This window comes from Sciurus carolinensis, chromosome Y (genome assembly GCF_902686445.1).
Source record: "Sciurus carolinensis chromosome Y, mSciCar1.2, whole genome shotgun sequence".
NCBI lineage: Eukaryota > Metazoa > Chordata > Mammalia > Rodentia > Sciuridae > Sciurus > Sciurus carolinensis.
This window is the reverse complement of record NC_062233.1, coordinates 3,012,757-3,035,900: the sequence shown is the minus strand read 5'-3', so window position 1 is coordinate 3,035,900 and position 23,144 is coordinate 3,012,757. Positions and strand designations below refer to the sequence as shown.

Sequence of the window (23,144 nt, the reverse complement as noted above, 5' to 3'; positions counted from 1 at the left end):
TCCTGGGTGTTCCCAGATGGGGAATGATCAGTAATCTATGCCTGACTTCTCTGGATTCCTCCTGAGATGTATCCTTTCCGGATGCTCTGTCTGCATCTTTACCTTCTAATAAAGCTCACCCATAATTATAAAAAATAGATATCCTTCAGATGATGATGCAGGAAGCACCTGAGAATTTGGAGGGCAATGTTCTGGAACTTGCCACAGCAATGTATATAGAACTCAGCTAGTCACCCTTTAAGTTTCCAGAAGGGGCAAGATGACATCAAGACCAAGAGGGAAAGGCATGTGTAGCTGGTACCTGCATGTAAAGCAGTGAGGTCAGTTACAGGAAGCTGTAGGCACCAGGTTTGGGAGCACAAATTGTCCAATCTAGGTGCTGAACTGTGTCCAGGGCAGAAGAGGATGCCTTATGACAAGTAACTGGGGAGGGCAGAAAACGTGTCCCACAAAAGCCAGCTCTCAAGTCTTGTGCAGTGTGTGGCCAGGATTGTGCCTCGAAGTTGTGGACCTCACCCATCCTTTCCCTTCCCTTGACTGACCTGGTCAGGGTCAAGGTCATGGCCAGACCCCTCTTCTAAGTGTACATGACCTGACCCCCCATGAGCTCTGACCTGAAACTCAGAGTACAAATACAGTAATGAAAAAGGAAGCATACTAAATCTATCTCTCTAGCCTCCCTTTGGACTTTCTTCTGTTGGTAGTCACAGATATGCACCGTGATGGAGTTGTTATTACACACTTGCACATGCACACAGTGCAGCATGTCCTGTGGACAGCATCACTCCCCAGCACCACTCCTACTCCTTGGTCCCTCTCTCTACTGATCACCCTTGATTTTTATGACATTCCCCACCTCTCTTCCCCTGGCTTTGCATGTGGGAGAGTACATGGACCTTAACCTTCTGAGGTTGTCTTATTTCTGGTAACATAATGTTCTCCTGTTGCAGTCATTTTTCTGCAAATATCAAGACTTCATTTTCTTCATGACTGAATAAATCTGTATTGTTCCTATTCACCTTATTTTCTCTGTCTTCATCCATTTGTGGACAGATACCTAGGCTGGTTCTGGGATATGTCTATTGTTAATTTTGGTGCTATAAATATGGGTATATGCATCTTGCTAGAGTATGCTGACTTTAATTTTGATGATAAAACCTCAAGTATTATAGCTGTATCTTATGATTGTGCCATGCCTCATATTTTGAGAAACCTCCACAGTGATTGTCTAATTGACATTCCCACCAACACTACAGAGATGTCTTTTTCTTCTTTGTAAATGTTGTATTGTTTCTTTTTTAAGAGTGCAGTTACTAACAATTGAACTCATGGGCACTCAACCATGAACTCATTCCCAGCCTTACTTTGTATTTTATTTAAAGACAAGGTCTAACTGAATTGCTTAGAACCTCAATGTTACTTATGCTGTCCTTGAACTCACTACCATTCTGCTTCAGTCTCTCCAGCTGCTGGGGATTAGAGGTGTGTATCACTGAGGCCAGCAAATTCTTTGAATTCTTTATGTCTTTCTAACTGGAGTTTGAAAGAATTTCAAGATTAATTAGGGAAGATTTGCATTTCCCTAATTAATAATAATGTTGAATGTTTTTTGATATATTTACCATCTGTCTATATTTCCTTCTTTGATTTGAGTTTAAATATTTTTCCCAGTTATTAACAGCTCATTTGTTGGCAGGGATTGATGTAAAGTCTTGAAGTACTTTATACAGTCTACATATTACTCTTCTGTCAGTAGAGTAGCAAGCAAAGATTTTCTCACATCCTCCTTGTTTTCTCTTTACAGTGCCAATTATTTCTCTGCTATTCAAAGACTTTTTACTTTGAAGCCATTCCATTTATTGACTCTTGGTATTATTTTCTGCACTTTAGAGGTCTCACTTAGAAAGTTTGGTTAGTGCCTTATAGATGGACCATTGACCCTAGGATTTCCTGTAGGACATGAGATTTCTCATTCAATTCCAAGGTCTTGGATTCATATTGAGTTGATTCTGGTGTAGGGTGAGAGATACAGTTCTATTCTCATTTTTCCACTGTGAATAACCATTTTCTCCCACTACTGGTTACAATGGATGCCTTTTCTCCAATGCCTGTTTTTGCACCTGTGTCAATGATCAGATGACTGTTGACGTGTGGGTTTGTCTGTGTGTCTTTTATACTGGGCCATTGTGTGGGTACTTGGATTTAGGCCAGATCCATTTAGATTTATTACATGGGACTGTAGAATCATGTATGGTGGTGCCTTCAGCATTGCTTTTTCAGCTTAGAATTTGTTTGGCTATTCACACTCTTTTATTTGTGCAAATAAGCTAAGAACTTTCTTTTTTCTATTTCTGTGGAGAATGGCATTGCTATTTCGATGGGGATTGCCTGGAACTTTTATATTGTTTTGGAAGTATGAGTACTTTAACAATATCAATTATGCCTGGCTCTGAACATGGGAAGACTTTTCATCTTCTTGTGTCCTTTTCAATATCTTTGTCAATGTTCTATAACTTTAAATTTAGAAATATTTCACCTCCTTGGTGAGATTTATTCCCATTTCTTCCTTCCTTTCTTCCTTCATTCCATCTGTCTATATTTATTTCTTTCCTTGTTTGTTTGTTTGTTTCTTTCTTTCTCTTTATTTTTTTTTTTTTTTGAGTATGTGAACGTGATTATTTTCCTAATTTCTGTTTCAGCAGGTTCATTGTTGGTCGGCAGAAGCTGTTGATTTTTTGTATGTTGACTTTTGAAATGGATACTTTGCTGAACTTTTTCAAATTTAGTTCTAGCACTATTTTGCAAGCAGTAATAATTTGATGTATTCCTTGCCTATTTTTATCCCATTTCTTTTCTTCTCTTGTCTACCTGCTCTGTATAGAATTTCTAGCACTATATTTAAATGGAGTGGTGAAAGTTCAAATCCTAGTCTTGTTCTGTACTTGAAAGGAAATGCTTCAGTTTTTTCCCATTTACTATGAGGTTGGCTTTGAGTTAGAGAGAGATTCCTTCTGTGCCTAGAATTTCAGGGTTTTTATCATGAATGGATGCTGGATTTTTTTAGGTGTTTCTCTGCATATTTTGAGGTGACTATGTAATTTTTTCTTAATATTTATGTGATGAATTGCATTTATTCTTAATTTATGTTAACCCATTCTGGCAACCCTGGGAAAAAAAACAGTCTGGTAATAGTGTACAGTATTGTTAATATGTCATTGAATATCTTTGCTAATTCTTTATTAAGGATTTTTGCATATATCTTAATTAAGGATGTTGGTCAGTGATTTTCCTTCTTTGATATTTTCTTATTTGACTCGGCTTTATAGAATGAATTTGGAAGTCTCCCATCCTTTTACAGTTCATTAAATGATTTGAGGAGTATTGGGATTAGTTCTGCAAAACTCTGGTAGGGTTCAGGTGAGATATCATCTGGTCCTGAGTTTTCCTTCCCCTGGTCCTGGGTTTTCCTTTGTTGAAAACTTCTTGTTACTTCTTCTATCAAATTGTGAATTTATAGTCTCTTTCAGTTTCCTTTATCCACTTGATTCAATTCTGGAAGGTTGTATGTGTCTGGAAATTCATCCATTTCTCTTAGGTTTTTCAATTTTTTTGAGTATGTTTTCAAAACAGTCCCCAATGATCCACTGGATTTCTGTGATGTCCATGATGATTTCTCATTTTCTGTCTCTAATTTTATTGACTTTGGGTCATCTCTCTTTTTCTTTTAGTTGAATTAGTCAAGGGCTTACTAATATTGTTTATCTTTCAAAACAATCAGCTCTTTATTTCATCATTCTTTAATTTTTAAGGAACTCAAAGATCAGCATCAGAATTAGAACACTTAAGATTTATGAGGGTTCCAACCTTACCTCATATTTGAGGTAAAGTTTTGCCTCCCACCTTACTGCATGTTAAAGTGGCTCCAAAATAAGTCAGACTTCAGCTTATTTTAAGCTATAGTCAAAGGATTGGTTCTTGTTGTGGAAGTACTGTGATCTCAAACAGGGGATATAATATAGTGACAAAATGCTCAAAGTTCAAGGTAGCTATTATACAAGCTGAATATACTTTTACTTTTGCTAATTTCATTTTGTAAAACTGTTACCACTTAGTTTTATGGAGGTGCTGCTTCAAGAACACATAACCTAGGTAACTTGTGGTAATAAACCATCAACTAAAGAATAGATACTTTATAATGGTAACCTCCAGTACTAATACAGAGTACAGTTAAACAAAGGGTAAATGACTAAGTTATAGACATTGGAGATAAAACCCAGTACTTTTACTTATGACTGGTGAGACAGGCTTGCTGGATGGTTAAGATCAAACTTAGAGATTGAAAATAAATACAGAGGCAAAAAAAAAAAAAAATGTATTTGGCTCTTGCCCTCCAGTCAGCCTGAATCCAGGGAACAAGAGGACTTCTCTAAGGAGATTTTCAACTCTGGGTCACATGCCCTCTCTATCAGGGAGGTTCATTAGACCACTGTAGGATGAAAAGTCAATCAGTGCACCTGCTGCATAGGAGGAGAAGGGAGACATCCCTGATGCTTCCAATGGAAGCCACCTCATCAAGGAGACCGTATCTAGCAAATGGCACAAAAGGAGTTAAGATGCTGCCCTCAAGTTCCCCATGAGTGACCCCTGTGAAAAATCAGTTGACCTTCACAAGACAGAAACAAGTCATTTTGACCAGTTTGATCTTAAACATCTAGCACAATAGTTAAAATGAAAACAAAGCCACTTTTGGGTATTTAAAAGAAATAATTGTTAAATGTAACTTAAAATATACACTTGTGTTAGCCCACTAGAATAAAAACTGGAAGCTACAAAAGAGAGATTCTTAGGCAAATATGCCTGATAACTATCAAGAGAAACTGCCAGAGTCAGAAATGTTTAGTTAGTTTAAAGCCTACAGACCTTTATAAGCTACACAGGTAAACTTAATTTAAGTTTCCTAGTATGATTATCTAGTCCTATGTAACTGAAATATAGAGATCTCTACTAAACATAGGTTATACCAATAACAGGATATTTTATAAAATCAGATGACATTAAGTAGCTTAGTTATATTTCCTGGGGACATCTATGACATTAAGAGGTAATGTCTTTACCTCTTTACCAGTTTACATTCCTGATAACTTGGACAATGTTAAGATTTCAACATTAAGACCTTGTCCTTGCCAGCTTTTGTTAGGCCTTGTTATAGGAACAACTTCTCAGTTCTTCCACCACCTGGTGATAGATTATTGACTTCTCTCATCTTCTTGGTATTCATTGACATGTTACAGATGCTGCAACATTTATTTTGTATTAGTCTCATTTGAATACTCACATCTTTTTGTTTCTCTCTCATAGAAGAACCCATGCCCAGATGACTTTAAAACCTGCTCTTCCCCACCTAGACTGCTACCATGGACCACTTGATTGACCCGGTTTCTGAAAGGGAACTTCAAACTGCTTGCCCCATGCTGCCCTCTTCCAGCTTGAAACAGCCAGAGTAGTAATCACCCCCTTTCCTTACACCAGTAAAGACTTCCTAAAGCAAAAGTGAGACAATGAAACCAGAATTGGGCACAGACAGTTAGTGTAGAAATAGGTGATTGGGTCAAACGGAGGAAATGGAGGTCATGAAAGCCATCTGCCTCTGATAGTTGGAGACTGCCCTGGAAGATGGAATGTCAAGCATCTGCAGAGTCCATTGATTACCAGATTTACTTGGAAGAATCACTTTGGCGCTTCCCCTGCCCATTTGCTTCTCACTTTATGTATCTCACCTACAAAACTAGGCCTAGTCACATAGGCAGGAAGGAGAGATAAGCGGGGAAAGAACTGGAGAACAATAGAGAACTTAATCTATAAAGGATGTAGGATGTGCTCACTTCTTGGGACTTTAGAACATCAGCTGCAGCCCCCTTCTCCCTCCCTGGAAAAGTCTATGTTATTACCTTTAAATTGAACCTGCTTAATATGCTAAATCATACCATAATTTTAGGAATAGCCTGTATATTTTTCCTTATAATACTTGCAGTTCTTAAATGTTTGTGACGCATTTTAAACAAAAGAATCACAAGGGTTCAGGTCAATCAAGTCCTCCTGAAGGAATCCATTGTCGGAATTAATAAAAATGGGAGAAATCCTAGTTTGTCTGGCAGCAGTGAATGTCTCAAGTGTACAAGAAAAACTTGCAGGGAGAATAATTCTGCTTCTCCTACCTAGGAAAGTAAACAACTGCCCCAAGTTGACTCAGTGTTTCCAAGGGAACCCATATAGGAGCCTGGTGTTCTGATCCCCCATGGCATATTGTGATTGGGCAAGAAACCTATAAAATGTAGGTCCGTTCCTGCAATAAATGAGTTTGCAGACTGCTTGTCACAAGCCTGCTTCTCCCAACTCCTGGAGTCTGGGTGTCTTGACTCTGCGCCCTTTCCAGCATCTGACCTAACCTGGCGCAAAGTAAAGAGTCTGGCTCCAGTTCTATTTCTGACCCTGTTGTTTCTGAGCTCTAGGAATGAATGGTTTGGGGGTGCTGTCCAAGATTTAGGGTCACAATGTAACTGTGGAGACTGGATAAAAGAGCCTCTGTTTCCCATTCAGTCTCTACTAGAGTCCCTCTTTGCCCCACCTTGCCTATATGGACCCCGGGCCTGGTCTCTAACACTTGTTTTCTCATGCTTATACATGGGAACCCAGGTTTTCCCTTCTCCCCTCCTCTCTTCCAGCATTTACCTGATAGGTGCACACTTCTTGGTGACTGGTTCTGCTGTAACCTCATCCAGACAACCTATATCAGGTCTTTTGACCCTGACAGCAGTCGTCACACAGGCTCCTGTGAGTTCTCATTGACAGGTGGGAAGAAAGTCCACCACAAGACCTTGATCTGTCCTGTCCTAGGGCAAATCAGTCAGGTCATCTGTGACCATGCAAAGCCAGCTTCTCCTCCACAGTGCCACTCAGGGTCCCCAGTGCTACAGAGCAGGCATGTGGTTATTATCACCTTCCATCCCCCTCCCCCACAGATTTCCCCAGGGGCTGGGGTTTTAGAGGATGCTAAATTTCCTGACTCCTAGGGAGGAAAAAGAACCCTGTGTGGCTAAAGGACAGAAGCACAGCTGGGGATGCTTGCTACAGAGCAGCCCAGGTGCTCTATCATACTCACTTCCTGTTTCTCCTTCTTCAGAGTTTTTGTAAATTACCAAGAACTGCAGGGAGTCTGGTGATGATAAGGGGGCAGTGTTCCCAAACCTCAAGACTTCAAACACCAAGCTCATTGTGTGCTCAAGTTCCAGGGAAAGCCTCAGCCTGGAATGTGCCCTGAGTCCCTCACCCCTTCAGTTACTCATCCTTCTCAGAGTAGGGAGGGTTCTGTGACTGAAACTCACGGTGTTCTTCTCCTGAGATATCCCCTAGCACTCTGTGTTTTATATTGAGACAGGTTCTGTCTAAGATGTTCAAGGTGCCTTCAAACTTTATCCTCCTGCCTTAGCCTCCTGAGTGACTGGCATCATAAGTGGGGCACCCTGCCAGACTTAGTCACCTTCTTGTTAAGATGCACACCTTCCTTCACAAGGGTCTGGTGTCAGGAAACTGTAAGTCAGACTCCATTAAAGCCAGTCAAGAAGCAAAGTAAGTATATGATCACACACACTCACACTCACTTGTGTGCTGAGATTGAAGCCAGGTTGACTGAGCCGAGAGCCCTGAAGAACAGCCCACCCCTAGCAGGTCTCCAGGGGCTCACATGGTTGCCTCCCCACCTTCCAGCCCCCATCAGAGGGAGCTCCAAACTGGGGCAGCCTGGTCAACCTGGTCACAAAAAATCCCCACATGGTCTTGGGTCACAGAAAGGAGGAAAGCCTAGCATGTGCAATGAGGATCCACTGAGATGGACTCCCTCAGCATCTCCCACTTTTGGACATCTGCTGCAGCTGGGAGGCAATGCTGGTAGATCAGAAATATTTTCCTGTCTGGTTTCTGCATCATCATTTGTCTATGTTCTAACATGCATCATCAACTAGCTTCCTGACCTCAGGTGTCCCACTGAAGATTTCCAACAGAGTCACAGGCCTACTCCCCAAAACTTTGCCCAGCTCTGCCAGCCTGAGGGGTTTCTTCTTGTTCTTGGCAACCCTGACATGACTGTTTCCTCACACAACTTCCTCCAGGAACCCACCCAGGAACCTCTGTGGGAGTTTCAGAGGAGGTAGTTGTGGGGAGGTCCCTCACCACAGGCAGGGGCTGGCAGGTAGGTGAAGCATCTGTGGCCTCACATTACTCTTCTTTCAGAGTCAGTTCCAAGGATAGTCTACTTTCTACCACCTAGAACTTAAACTCACAGACTTCCCAGCCCACAAGACCGCTGCAACATCTCCTAGGATAGTCAAAGAGTGATTACTGGGTTGTTCCTTTAAAGAACTCTCCAACCAAAGCTCTGCAGGGAAGAACTCAGAGTTGTGCTGGCAGGGTTCAGTTGCCAGGTACCTGCTTTGCTGAGAGCTCTCCTGTTTTTTACCTGGACAGGTCACAGGGAGCCTTGCACATCTGGGGTCTTTTCCCAGACACTGCTGGTTTTTCAGGTCACATCTGACAAGGAATCTCATTGACCACATTTTTCCTAGACTCCTTGAAAACTGAGAATTTTCAAGAAGCCTCATATAGCTTTTCCCCATCCTAACCATTGTCCCATATACCTATTCCTTCTTGTCTCTGACAGGGCTTCCCTCAGGCAATGCACACATGCTGAGGATGGAAACCATGGCTCTGAGGCCAGGAGGATGCCACAGAACTCACTGGACTATATCCCCAACTCTGCTCCACCAGACAGTAGCCTCCAACTTAAATGCCTCTCATATGAAATTGGGGGCAGAGTCGTGGTCTTTCCAGGAACACCAAGCTGAACTTCAACTTGGTTTTCATTTTTATGTTCTTTTCCCCTTGTTCCTGTTTCAGACTGGTCACAGAGTCAAGTCTGGTTCTGACCTGTGCCCAGGACAGATTTTGGGTAGCCTGAATGGAATAAAGCCCTATGCTGGAGTCTCTGGATACAGATCCCAGGGCCTAACTTAGGACTGCTGGCCTTGAATGAGGGACAGGTAAAGATGGTCCCTACAACTGCAAAGTTCAATTTTGTGGCCTGAACTTCTAACACTCAGAGTCAGTGTTGATTCCTTCACCACTCCTGATGAGAAGGAAAGATGAGTTTTATGACTCTGGTCCCAGTAAATCCTTCCCAGCAGACACATGGGGCTCCTTCCTCCTTGTTCCTGGTCTTTGGTCCATTCTTGAGCCAATTTGGGGGCCTCTCTTTCCAGGTCAAGAGGCATCATTTTTGAAGGGATATTTTTGAAAAGGCCATTTGGATGTTTGTGACTGTGGCACTGTTTGCAGGAAGAGAGGAGAGAGGCAGAACAATTGGGTTACTTTACAGAAACTGTTTGCAGACTGATTATAAGAATCCTGGAGAGAGAACTTCCAAGACCCCAGATGTGGGTAGAGTTCAGGAGCATCAACCCCATGTCCTGAGGGGACACCAGATGTGACCCCACCCTGCTCCTCACAACCCCTGGGATGGAATCATCAGGCTGAGCCACCAGGCTCACTCCTCATCTTCACCGTCTACAGTTTCCTTTCATGGAGAGTTCCTACTCCCAAAGGACAACTCATACCAGATGTGGACCTCACTCTAGTCTTGCCTTTCTGAAAAACAATCTCTGCCTGTGTCTCTGTTGACTGGCCCTGAAATCCCTCTCTGCAGCTCAAGAAACTTTGGGGCTTGATTGAAGTCCCCTATCCCTCTGGGGACCTATCGGGACCCCATCTGGTGATGACAGGATTCCATTTCAGAAACACATAGCCTGATCTGGGGGTGCCTACAGTGTGGTGGCACTGAGCCTAGAACCAGCTACACACCTCGTGTTCTTTCTGAGACATGTGCCAGACTACAATAAACCTGCTCAGCAGCACACTCACTGCCCAAGCTCTGCTATAGCTGGGACCTTGGCTCCCTTACCAGACAAGCCCCTCCCAAGAAACAGCTGCTCAGAACTCACCTAGCTGAATGCCCAGAACTTCAAAAGAACTTCAGGCAGGATGTCCATAGCTGCCTCTGTTTGTCCTTTTGTGCTTACGGGCTTGGCGGGGTTGGCTGATACATTCACCTTTTGGTTTTGCACACTTGATTTCTGTTTTGTCTGAAGGGAAGATTTTGACTCTCATGGCCTCTGCTCCTTCACTGCAAGCTCTGTTCCCTAGTCAGCAAGTTAAACCACCTGCACCTTTGAATGTTTCACTGCAAGCCTCTGTTCTTTCACTGCAAGCTCTGTTCCCTAGTCAGCAAGTTAAACCACCTGCACCTTTGAATAGACATCTGTTGTCCTAAAAAAGCCACCTCTCTAAAACAGAGAAAGAAAGAAAGAACATTCACATCAGACTGGACACCGACACCTTATATGAAGACTTTTACACAGGATGCTAAAGTTGAGACTTGTGTCCAAGTGGTCTCCACTTGCTTCAGTCAATCAATGCAAGACTGGGGTCCGACTGTTTTTTCACAGACTTGACAAATAGATTATCTTGTTGCTGTGTCTCATGGCTCAGATTCTAACATAGGAGGATCTCTGATGTGTGGGTTAATTTATATTTGTTAGAGAAAATGAGGGCCTCCTCAAAACGGTAACACATGTTCATTTTTGTTGTTGTTTTTGTTGTTGTCTTGGGACTGGACTGACTGCCAGTCAGAAGCCTGCAAGAGTCATTACCCTGTGCATCCCCTGCAGCCATGAGAGACTTCTGGATCCCTTGCTGGTGTCCTTGCTTTGCTCCAGACATGGTGCAAATGGTGAATCAGGGATCCAGCAGGCCTGACAGGGGCAAGAGGACTTATCATGGTACTCTGTGTGCAGTTTTGTGGTGTCACTTCTGGAAATCTGAGGGTGGGCAGAGGCCACAGTCTGGCTGTGTTTCTGTCTGAGGTGTCAAACTAAACCTACCTGCCTGGGTCCCTGCCTGGCAGCACTGCTACTCTTGTTCTGGCACCCAGAAATCCAAAATCCTTCCCAAATCCTCCAACAGTCTTGAATACCCCTACACCCTACACAAGGGACACACGGTGTGCTCTGGCACACTCATCTGAAGGGTCTTGCGCCATCTGCCATTCAATGATCTAATCAAGAATATGGGCAGACTTGTTTTGAAATTAACTCCATTCTTCCTGGATTCCAGTGTCTGTCACACCTGTACTTGTGTACCACCAGGTACCAGTGCTGCCGAGTTCACACACAGTCCCATTTTGTAGGTCACTAGGTGATCTGACTTGTTTATGGGTCCAGCAGTGGATAACACTTGGTTGGGAGGCCTCCCAGTGTCGTGTCCCTCGCCCGCAAGAAAGCACGACACAGGAATCTTCCTTCAGCAGTTTAATAAGGACCTTAATATTATAAAACCATGGTTTTTCTTCTTCTCCCTCTTGAGCCGAATTCATACACTTTTATACTCTTGCAATAGCCAATCTACTCCTGCCACTTGGCCTATATTCATAGGTGCTCCCACTTGCAACAGTTGGCTTAACCAAATATGGGCTTGTTTACCTAGAAAGCACTTCAAGAAACCAGCGCCATCTTATCATGGTGGTGAGGTGGCTCGCCACAGCTCCCCCTTCTTTATTTTATGAACACAGGTGAAGGTAGAGGCCCTATCCTACTGTGCAAAAGTGGCAAATAGTGAACGTCAGTCCCAGAGTGGCGCCTTCTCTGGGCCTAATATCACCTAAGCCAATGCCTTTTTTCGTAGGGTGGGACGTGGACATCAAACCCACATGCAATAGGGCATGCCTTCCTTGAGGTTCAAAAATAAAACTCTCAAGTGCAGTGCTTTGCCTCGCATCCTGTGTCCATGAAGACGTAGCGGTATGGAAAACCATACTAGGGGGAGCTTACCAGCTTACGCAACTGCAAAGGCCTGAGGTAGGAAAACACATCACCCTACTTGCCAATGCTGCACAATACAGGGGCACCATAATGAACACAAGGCATACAGTAACAGTTCTCTCCTCCAACATTATTGTTATAGCTCAAGATCAAAGGTGGAAGTTACAAGACAATTGAAGCCTTAATTGGTACAAGAAATCCCCAGGATGCAAATACACAGTCCTCAAAGAAAAGTATATAGTAATTACAGCAATACCCTGCAGACACCTAGCATAAATGATAATTCTAACTCTAACAGAGATATACTAAAAATGTCACTTATTCCCGTGCCAGACTAGCCAACCACACAGAAGGTGACACCCCTTGCTCAATGGCCAACACAGCCTGAATTAACACCACCTTTTCACGTGCTTGAAGCACTCTTAGCTTGCAAATAAACCAAAGGCAAAGGCAAATGCCTGCAAAACAAATACATTCAAAGATCCCCACATTAACCCATTCTTTAAAATAACTAAAGGCAGAGGTGAGCCAGCTAGAGAACTGACTCAAAGTAACAGGCTCAACACGGGTGTCATTTAAAATCGCAATCTGCAATAATTGTTGAGTCATCATCTTTTCAGCTTCTAGGGACCAATTGCCTGCAAGAAAGGTGGAAATCGAGTGGCTTTGATTTTTTGCTTCTTCATATCTTACTGGAGTTATACACATGTGTTTATGATTCCCGATGCATCCAACTTGTGCAATGTTGAAAAGTTCATCCAACTGTACTTGTAGTATATCTATCCTTTGATTCGCCGCCAAGATCCCTGATAGGATATGTCTGTTAACGCGGTCCTGGGATTCCAGTACCTGTGCAGTTTGCTGTATGACTTGATTAATGGTTTGTGCTGTTTGAACTTGATTAGTCATAGCTAGAGCAGTGGTAGTGGCTGCAGCAGCAGAGACAGCAATAGCAGTTATTATGGCTGCGGTAATGCCAAAGTCTCTCTTTTCTCTGAAGAGGTTCACCAACGGAAAATTATCTGGATTGACCTCCACTGGGACAGATACAAAGGTGGGTACTTTTACAATCACAGCAACAGATTCACTACCGTTCCAACACTCTGAAAGCAGGCAGGTAATATTGTCATTAGAACAATTTAAAATCACTTCTGAACTGTTTGATAATAGAAATAGAAAAGGGGGGGGCAGGCGGCGAACAATGTCTGTCAGCCGCAGAATTATCATGTGCATCCAAAGTTAAAAAATTAATGGTAAAAAGAGCCAAAGACAAACGCTCTTTAGGAGTACAGCTTGCTCCTATTCCCCCTTTTTGTCTTTGTAAAGTTCTTTAACCGTTCTATGAGCTCTCTCCACGATTCCCTGACCTAGGGGGTTGTAAGGTAAGCCATGAGTCAGTTGCACTCCCATAGTGGAGCAGAAAGAGGTGAATTGTTGACCAGTGTACGCTGGCCCATTATCTGTCTTCAAGGAGCATGGAAGGCCCCAGGCGGCCCAAGCCTCTAGGCAATGGGAGATGACATGATGGCCTTTTTCTCATGCCAAAGCAGAGGCATGCATAATTCCAGAGAAAGTATCTACTGAGACATGAACATATTTTAGGGAACCAAACTCTGTAATATGAGTTACATCCATTTGCCAAATCGTAAGAGGTCGCAAGCCTCAGGGGTTAACACCAAGAGAAGGGAGATGGTGAAAAGGAACACAATGGGAACAATCTAAGACAATCTGTCTTGCTTCTGCTCGAGGAATAGAGAAGTGCTTACGAAGTGTTTGGGAGTTAACATGAAACTTATTATGAAAGTCTCGAGTACTGTCAAGAGAAGAAAGAAAACAAATTGTGCGGGTAGCGGCATCTGCCCTTGTGTTTCCTTCAACAATAGGTCCAGGGAGAGCCGTATGAGCTCTTATATGTACAGGATAAAAGGGTGCAGAATGGCCCAAAATCAAATTTTGTAACTGAGTAAATAAAGATGAAACCTTGTTGTTAGAATTGATGGCACCTACAGTTTCCAACACCTTAAGTGCTCCTTAGAGAAGTCCTCTTATTCCCTGGGTTCAGGCTGACTGAGGGCAAAAGATCCAAATACTGGTGTATCTTGCCTTCTGTACTCCAATCTCTAAGTTTGATCTTAATCATCCAGCAAGTCAGTCTCACCAGTCATAAAGGAAGAGTACTGGGCTTTAACTTTAATGTCCATAACTTTACAGTTATTTACCCTTTTATCTAACTGGAGTCTGCATTAGTTCTGGAAGTTACCACTATTTGTTCTGGTATCTGTTACCACTATTTGTTAGGTGATGGCTTATTATCACAAGTTACCTAGGTTGCGTGTTCCTGAAGCAGCTACTTCTGCAAAACATTAATAGGTAACAGTTTTATAAAATGAAATAAGTAAGAGTAAAAATATATTCTGCTTGTATAATAGCTATTTTGAATTTTGACTGAGAACCACATTATATTCCCTATTTGAGATTATAGTAATTTTACAACAAAAAAAACCAATCTTTTGATTATAACTTTAAATAAGCTGAAGTCTGACTTATTTTGGAGTCACTCTAACATGCAGTAAGGTGGGAGGCAGAGCCTTATCTCAGGTAAGGCGTGACTCTTTACAGATCTTAAGTGTTCTAATCCTACAACTAATTTTTTGTCCCTTTTGTCCTGACCAGCATGACCAAATTTTCAAGTTCAGTGAGGGTCAAAGGAGTATTAGAAAATAAAGGTTTATAAACACAGATTTTGAAGATTAAGCTGAGATCAGATGGAGCTCTGCTCTCTGATGGAAATGTAGATCTAAAGAGTTATGTTAGCAACATTTATACATGTCTTATTATGAAGTTAAAGACTATGTAAGCATTATTCTTTGTTTTTAGGAGAGTTACAGAGACTAGACCATCTACATAACTTTTTCTCACAACTGCAAAGTGCAATGTTAGGAACTCTGTGTAGTTCTCAAAGAAGTCCACTGTCCAAAGTTACTGTAAGGTGGGCAGGAACTAGAGAAGGGAACTGATGAAACACTGGTTATCTAGCAAAACAATTTCTTTCTGCCCAAGAGCTGTGTGCTTGATATCAATGTAAGAGCTGATAGGACTCTTGTACAGAGCCTCCCCAGGGAGGTTACTGCCACAGCAGTTAGGCATCTTGTGCTCCTACACAGGAACACTTCCAGGCACCAGGCATGCTACAGTCATGAAGTCAGGGACCCCAATCTCAGTCATTGTTGTCCCATTTTTGCTATAATGCATTATACTCTTTCTTAAATGTCATTTTAAGAAGTTTATATATATTGATTTCTGAGTCCATATAAACATTAGTTAACACAGTCTAACATTATATCCAAAACAGGAATCAATCAAAGAAAGGCTGAGAGAGCTTTTAACTTTTCTTTTGTGTAGCAAAATGCTTTTACCTTCTACAATATGAACCTTTAAACAAATCAGGCTGTCACTAACTCTTAGATATATATTTACATTTAAATTTTTATCTCAGTGAAATAAGTAACCAATGTTACATATACCTTACTGATAATATGTCCCATAATAGAACATTAAATGATAGAAATAAATCCCCAATTAAAATTTACCCTTTATAAGTTTAAGATTACCATTACAGACAAGTTTAATCTGGAGAATAGCACAGCTTGATAAATTTCCTGCTTTAAAAACTTGTATACCTGAAAAATATGAACACATTTCATATACAACTAGAAACCATTTCACAATTACCTTGACACTTTTTTCTTACCAAATTTAGTTTCTTAAGAAAAATGTAGACTCTGTAACACAGTACAATACTTTAACAGTTGTTTAACCATAATTGTATACACCCCAATTTTTAAGACTAATTGTTCTAAAGAATAAAACTTAATAGACACAAAGTTAAGAGTAAATTAGTGTTTCTAAGAAATCCTTGCCATTTTACCATGTCATTTCACCATGTAGATTAAACTTTGGTGTATATCAGAACATTAGTATTTCACCTTAGGAAAAACCTTTAATAGCTTTAGCTGTCTCACATACACACAACCAACTCAGTTTCACACAAACATGTTGAAACTTGCCCTTTACTTACATAGACTTTCTTAGCACTTACTTAGACCCTCATGTATTTCATCACACAAGCACTTTCTTACCCAGAAACATTTCCTTTTCCCTTTTACTAAATATATTTCCATACCCAGACCCTTTTATTTTCTCTTTCCTATCTGTTGACCCCTTTTTGTTCACATTCTGAAATAACTCTTATGAAATTTCTGAATTTAGATAAATTGCTCTATTTTTAATAAGATTAAATATTTTGTTGTTTATAGTACTCTAATTGAAACACAGTTGAAACCTTTGGAACCCGTTGTATATAGAATTGTACTTGTTAAGACATAACTCTTAGTAACCTTGTTTTTAGTTTAGTGATGACACAAAGCAAGTTTAAACCCTTTTTATTTACCAACCTATGAAAGCACCAATAATATTTAAGTATGATACTCCATGGAATTTAAGGAGTTAAGAGTACTTGATGTTATTTAACAATTAGCATTTTAACTTTGCAAATTAATCAGATGTCTCTACAAACACATTTGAGTAATCCCATATATGTTAACTTTAATTCACTTATTCTGTAAAAACCAAGAAAGCAGGCAGGTGTCCTGAACAGTATTTGCTGTCTCTTTCCTATTGAAGAAAAGTCCTAGAAACAATTGATATTAGACATTATTTAACATCAACATTCCATTAGTTTGACCACCTAGAGACTTGCAAGTTATTTTTAAAGACATTTCACTTTTATTAGTTTACTCAATTAAATTGAACCTTTTTAAATCACATGAATAAAAGTATTTGGATCCATTTTTAAATTTTAATTTTAGGAGCGCTCAGTTTTGATGCAGACAAGACATGACACCAGACAGCACGACATACAAATAACACAAAATCAAAGGCCTTGTAACTTTATAGGTGAATCTCCATTGCAATGTAACAGATGTTCAAAAACTTTAGTTGAATAAAAAATAGAACTGATCAAAAAGAGAAAAAAAAAATCATTAACCTAGGTATGCAAGATCAAAATTATGAGCTCAAAAATACAGCATTAAAGAAAAACAAAACAAAACAAGAATCCTGGAAAATGAGTTAATTCTGTGTAGCAGTCCAGAAGTTTAAAACAGACACCCTTTTGTTTTCTTTTTCTTATCTTCAGGTTACCCCCCTTTCCCGCTGAGACTGTTGCAGTTTACATTCCAATGCAGGCTTCAGCAAGGCCAGGCAGTGGGGAGGGAGGATCACCCAGGACTTTTTTAACCCTTTTTCTTCCTGGTTGAGAAATCAGGTTAGGTTTGAATGCAGAAAATCACAAAACATTATTTCTTACTACTTTTGAGGAATGGAGCTGCTGAGATCTCTGCCTTGGGGGAGGACTGTTTTAAGGACATGGGTGTTCCCTCCCTAGGTGGCCATGGAGCTGCGTGGAAGGGATCAGGAGGGGGGCCTTTTTCTGTCTCTTGTGATAGTTTCTCTTGATCCAACAAGCCCTTATCTAAAAACCAAGGGGCTTTGTCTTCTACAGTTTTTAAAAACTTCCTAGCTGAGGAAACCTCTAAAGGTGCTCCATTAGCCTTTAATAAAGCCTTTAATAGTCCTTCCATGCGAAGGAAGGCAGCGGCTAAGCCTGCATTTGTTAATGGGCCACCTATTTCTCTACAAGCTTTCATCCATGCCTCTATGTCTTTGCTTTTAAATGGATTAATAGCATTTCTGCATTCTCTTGTACATTGTTCATATACTAATTGTTTAATTAAAGGCATAGCTGCATCAGCATTCCCGAAGATCTTCCCTGCTGCATTTACCATTCTAGCCACGAAATCTGAAAAGTCCAAGGCTTCTGTGGGGCCTTGGACAATTTTTGTTAAGTTACCTTGCACCTCTCCTTTATTAGGAAGTGCTTTCCAGGCAGCAATGCAGATCTTATTAATTTATTCATAAACCTCTAATGGAAAGCCTGTTTGCTGATTGGCAAATCTACCCTGCCCCAGAAGCATATCCACATCCCAGGCAGGTTTGCCCATAGCTTGGTTGTGTGCAGCCTGTTCATTGGCCCCCTCTAACACGAAGGCTCTCCAGTCTAAATATTTACCTGGGGAAACACAAGCTTTCACTAAACTGGCCCACTCCGAGGGGGTCATGCAGAATCTATTGAGCCCCTCTATTTGGGCGATAGTAAAAGCAGCATCCACACCATAAGTGCGGACAGATTCTGCTATATTCTTTATCGTTTTAAATTCTATGGGTTCCTGATGTCTTCCCCCATCATTGTCCTGGAATACAGGACAGGCAAACCCCAACTCTACATGGGCAGCCCTCCAAGCTGCAGAGTTAAAAGCTCTACCCGTGCCTGGAACCCCTCCCACATATGGGGGAGGATCATAGGCTAGAGCTGGCTTCTGTTCTTCCTCATAGTCCTTCTGTCTGAAATCTTTCTGCCTCTTAGTTCCCCCTTCTTTTATCTTCACCTTCCGTAAGTGCTGTGTTAGCTCTTTCACTTTCTCATCACCGTCTGATTCTGACTCCCCTGTATCTTCTGGTGTTCTAAGGGCTTTTAAATCTGGGTACAGTCTCCTCTTTGGAATAGTTCCATAAACCTGCTCTCCTGCACTATGTTTACTGGAAGTACTCATAGAATCCTCGGACTTCTCCTCATGTAGTTGTTCAAGAACTGCCTGTCCTTTATGAATAGCTTCCTGACATCTACCATCAAGAATACATCCTTTTATTAATTTCCATAGTGGTATCACTCCTTTCTCCAATTGTCCCTGCTCCTGAAGGAAATCCAAATCTTTTCCCAACTTATCCCAGCTAGTAGGAATCAAGCTTCCGGAGACAGCAAACCATGGGGCTGCTTTATCAATTCTTACAAGGAATGTTTCTAAAGTACTGCGTTTAACCTTGAGCTCTTTAGAGCGCAACAAAAAATCTAAAGGCTGTACTAATGAACTAGATGGAGAATTGCCCATAATGAAAGCAGCATTCAGAGCAAGCAGAATGAAAGCAAGAACAAAATATTTTTCTTTGTTGATCGACTATACAAAGTCGATTAAACCTTTGCTGATCGACTATACAAAGTCGATTAAATCCTAGTCCACAGACTAACCTTTGCTGATCGACTATACAAAGTCGATTAAATCCTAGTCCACAGACTAACCTTTGCTGATCGACTATACAAAGTCGATTAAATCCTAGTCCACAGACTAACCTTTGCTGATCGACTATACAAAGTCGATTAAATCCTAGTCCACAGACCCCATTTACCTGTGGTACTTACCGGTGCACCCCCTGACCACTGAAAGTTCTGATTCCCGGGTTTCGGCACCACTTGTCGTGTCCCTCGCCCGCAAGAAAGCACGACACAGGAATCTTCCTTCAGCAGTTTAATAAGGACCTTAATATTATAAAACCATGGTTTTTCTTCTTCTCCCTCTTGAGCCGAATTCATACACTTTTATACTCTTGCAATAGCCAATCTACTCCTGCCACTTGGCCTATATTCATAGTTGCTCCCACTTGCAACAGTTGGCTTAACCAAATATGGGCTTGTTTACCTAGAAAGCACTTCAGGAAACCAGCGCCATCTTATCATGGTGGTGAGGCGACTCGCCACATCCCAGCACATAGATGTTCTGACTGTGCAGATGGTGTGTGTCATGTGTTGTGGTTATAAGTGTGGAGGGAGGAGTGTGTGTGCATGTAGAGAATGTATTAGGAGTGAGTGTGCACATGGAAAGTGTGTGATAATTGAGTGTTCATGTGGAGTGTGCATGAAAAGTGATTGTGTACACAGAGTGCATGAGAGGTTGAGTGTCCATGTGGAGTGCATATGTGGACTGAGGGTGCATGTGGAGTGTTCATGAGGTATTAGTGTGCATGTGGAATGTGTATGAGTGTGCACATGAATTGTGCATTAGGAGTGACTGTGTATGTGGAGTTAGCAGGAGGAGTGATTGTGCATGTGAAATTTGCATGAGGAGTGAGTGTTCATATGGAGTGTGAATGAGGAATGAGTAACCATGTGCAGTGTGCATGAGGAGTCAGTATTCATGTGGAGTGTGCATGAGAAGTGAGTGTGCATGTGGAGTGTCTATGAGTAAATGTGCATGTGGTGTGTACATGAGGAGTGAATGTCATATGGAGTGTGCATTAGGGGAGAGTTCATATGGATTGTGCAAGAGGAGTTCATATTGTTCATATTGAGTTCATATTGTTCAAGAGGAGTTCAATGTTCATATTGAGTGTGCATGAGGATTGAGTGTGCATGTGGAGTGAGAATGAGTGTGGTTGCATGTGGGGTATGCATGAGTGAGTGTGCATGAGGATTGAGTGTCCATGTGGACAGTGCATGAGGATTGAGTCTGTGTGTGTGTGCATGAGCAGTGAGTGAGCATGTCTGTGTTCTTGGTGGGAGGAAGGGGCCTGGTTGTCTGCAGCCTGGGGGTGCAGTGTGCATCCATGGCCATCCTCCACTCTGGTTTGTCCCAGAATTGCTCTTTTGAGGTCTGTGCTTCATCCACCCCCAATTCCTTATGGCCTCTTCTCCAATCCTGGGCATGGAGGCCAGGCCTGTCAAGGGAAGGAAAGGCAGGATTCCAAACAGTGTTTGACCAAAGGTCAAGGGTGGTTGAGAGCAGAGACTGGTAGCCTATAAACTTTTTTGAGGTGACAAGTCAGGCAGGGTAGATAGGGAGCACTACCACTAGCCCCACCAGATCAGAAACCCTGGCAGCATTCTCCCTACATTTCTATGGTATCCCCTGGCCCAGGGAGAGACTTCCTAGAAAAAGGAGAGGCAATCTCCCTGGGTAGTGGAAAGAAGTTTCTGGAAATAATATCTAGCTCAGCTCAGGTGAGTTGGGAACATAGGCATTCCCCAGACCCTCAAGGCTGCCCCTTCTTTCCCTTCCTTTTCCTGTCTCAGGACCTCAGCTTCTCCAGAAGGATGCAGGTGGAGCCTGGGGAGGAGATACTGGAGAGTTAACATGTCTCAGTTGTACCAGGCTCAGTTGAAGGGAGTATAGGGAAAGAGAAAGCAGGTCTGGACAGTGGGGATAGGATGCATAAGTTCCAGGTGGGTGTGAAGGGCTTTGAAGGAGTCTGGGAGGTGGGGACTTGGGACATGGGGTCAAAGCAGGGGTGTAGGTGTCTGAAGGACTTAGAACTGGGGACCTGGGACATGGGTTCCAGGAAGGAGGAGGGTCTGAAGAAGCCTGTGAGGTAGAAACCTTAGGCAAATGATCCAGGCAGGAGGAGGAACCTGAAGGAGTATGGGAGGTGTGTCTCTGGAGCACAGGATCCAAGCTGGTTTGGAGGAGTTTGAAGGAATCTGGAAAGTGGGGAGGCAGTGAGCCCCCTTCCATTCCCTACTCAAAGTTGTGCAAAACTTGTCATGCCAAGCAACTGCTGATGTGTACTGTTGATGTGCTTCTCCCATGGGAGAAGCAAAGGAACTGTTGATGAGTACTGAGGCAGGGTGCTCCCACAGGAAAAACATTTCATATATAACATGGAATTTCAATATAAAATGGAATGTGTTTACTCATTGCCCATATAGCCCAGCCTATAACATTTCCATTGAGTCAAATATGTCAAACTGTCACAATTGGCAAATAAGAGTCATTTGAGCTCTCCTAGCCAGAGAATGTGGGAATAAATTTGTCTGACCATGCCTCATTTTTCTCAAAATTGGGTCTCTGGGGGAGAGCCTCTTTATAACTACAACTGTGTAGCTATCATTCTGACAGCCTGAAAGTGCTGGGGACAGAGGGCAGCAGTTGGAGACTTGGACTGCAAGTTGCAGAACTGAACTAGATTTTTAAAATAGAAGCAAAATGTCATAAGACACAGGAGATGTTAAGGGAACGTGATGGCAAAGTTCAATAAAGAAGAAAATGGGCTGTGCCTGGTGACCTCAAGTCCCTAACCCCACACAGTCCTTCCTCTATGCTGCTATTATTGAGCACACTGTAAGCCTCTCTGCTGTCCCTTTATCCCTGCTCAAATTCTAAGTCTCCAGAGAAAAGGCCTGATTTATTGGTTTTAAGTATCTGGGAACTATTCACAATTAGGTAGGTAATGAAAGGTAGGTAGAAATATGCTAAAGAGCAAAGGGAAGGACAATCCAAGTAAGAATAGCATGTAGGCCCCTATCAAGGAATTTGGGGCCTCTTAGAATCACACAGCCACAATATGCCAGGTGCTTTCCTCATCATGTCATTCAATGCCGCCAAACCCTTCAAAATAGTACTATTTTTTTTTTTTTTTTGGAAAACTGAGTGCAATGCTTTATAGCTATGCTAATTGCTCTTATAAAGAAATTAATGTATACAACAGAATACTGCAAAACCTGACAGGGGAGCAGAATCATGAGAAAACATATAACACCAAATGCCACAATTAGGAGTAGCTCATATATGCCAGTTGCCTTTCTACTCACATAGATAAGAAGGAAGGGAGAAAGGATGGGAGGGGGAGGACATGTAGAAAGGAAAACTATTTGATTAAAATGAGACCAAAAGTGTATAGTAATTTTTAAGTGAAGCATTTTCAGTTGAATTTAAGAAAAAAAAAAAAAAATTCAGATGACAGAGAATCAGTTACTAACTTTACATATTTAATTTGGACAAAAATGCCTATTTGATATGAGATCACTGTGATGCTATGATTAAAAATCTGTCTTAAAATTAAAAACAAACTTTTCTAGAAAAATAAAGCTGGGGATGCAGCTGAGTGGTTAAGCTCCAATGGGTTCAATTCCTGGCAGCAACATCAACAAGTAAAACAACAAACAAATTAATTGTAAGTCTTTCTTCTTAAATAATACATTTCAGTTTTACAATTTATTTTTCTGTTGTTGAGGATGAGTAAATTAAGATCCTCACACATTTTTCCACACCCACACCCAACATTTTGCTATCAGGTTATTGTGTTATGCCAAGGGCTGTAATTACCTGCCGTATTTACTTCCCTTTGATATTTTGTAAAATCCTAGATTTATTGGGAGACATAACTCATCTCCAGTTCTGGTACCCTGATTTATTCAATTCTGCATTCAATTAGACTCTAGTTTTTATTGGTACAGTCCCATTATATAGATTGGAACAAAAGGTGTGCTCAAAGTCACTTTCCCCATGATAAATCACTGCAGGAATTGAGATTCAGAACAGTGTTTACCTGTTT

At 41.6% G+C, this 23,144-nt stretch overlaps 1 pseudogene; it reads right to left on the bottom strand.

Annotated features, from left to right (window-relative positions):
• The window catches only part of LOC124973012 (la-related protein 1B-like), a 53,921-nt pseudogene that overhangs the window by 11,010 nt on the left and 19,767 nt on the right, over nt 1–23,144 (bottom strand).